Source organism: Cricetulus griseus, chromosome 8, assembly GCF_003668045.3.
Source record: "Cricetulus griseus strain 17A/GY chromosome 8, alternate assembly CriGri-PICRH-1.0, whole genome shotgun sequence".
Taxonomy (NCBI): Eukaryota; Metazoa; Chordata; class Mammalia; order Rodentia; family Cricetidae; genus Cricetulus; species Cricetulus griseus.
The window spans coordinates 89,269,124-89,269,975 of NC_048601.1; the positions used below are offsets into that span (position 1 = coordinate 89,269,124).

General features: G+C 49.5%; 1 pseudogene; it reads right to left on the reverse strand.

Moving 5' to 3' along the window:
- Positions 1-258: 258 nt before the first annotated feature.
- On the reverse strand, positions 259-561 carry LOC100758727 (annotated as a pseudogene).
- Positions 562-852: the final 291 nt, after the last annotated feature.

The following is an 852-nucleotide window of genomic DNA, read 5'->3' on the forward strand; positions in this document are numbered from 1 at the left end:
CTTCAGCCTCCTCAGTGTGGGGATTACAGACATGTGTTAGCACAAAGTCTATATCTTAGATCTTGTCTTCCAATAGTCTCCTGAGAAAAACGTTAAGATCTTAAATAACTGAAGTCCACTATTTTTTGGGGGGCGGGGCGCTCAAGTGGGCAATTTTATTAAAAAACAAAATAAAAAACCAGAAACAAAATCCAAAAGCAAACCACCAAACAAAGTTCACACAGAAAGGGAGGTCCTTGGGGCCAGGTCGCTCTCCACCTAGGCATCCTGCTGCTGCAGGATGCCATCCTGGGGCAGATGAGCACCACTGAGGTGCCACGGCACACCACACGCCCCAGCTGCCGTGCGTCCTCCGTCAGCTTGTACTGGTCATCAGGGTCGCGCACGTACTCAATGGTTCCATCCAGCACCAGGTTGAGCAGTGGGGCAAACCCCTTCAGGATCCCGCTGGCTTCCCAGCCACCCTGGAACTTCACTCGGATGGTCTCGTCAATGCGCTTAGATAGGTCCAAGATGCTTTCTTTCTTCTTTTTCTCTTTGTCCTGCGACATCTTGCCGACCTGCGCTGCTCTGAAGTCCACTATTTTACTTTCACATTTTCTTTAGAAGATTTATGATTTGGGAGACATTTCTCCATTGTTTGCTGGCTTCCACTGTTGCTACCAAGAAATCTGCTGCCACCATGATTCTTTTCTTGTTTAAAACAGGGTATTATTGCCATCCCCCCTCCCTGCCATGAGGTGACATGGGAGAGGGAAAGAGGCCCTCCTGCTCTGCCTCTTGCTACCTGTGACAGGTGAGAGAGCTGGACCTAGGGTCACAAGAAAGAGAGAACTAGCCCAGCTTCACACC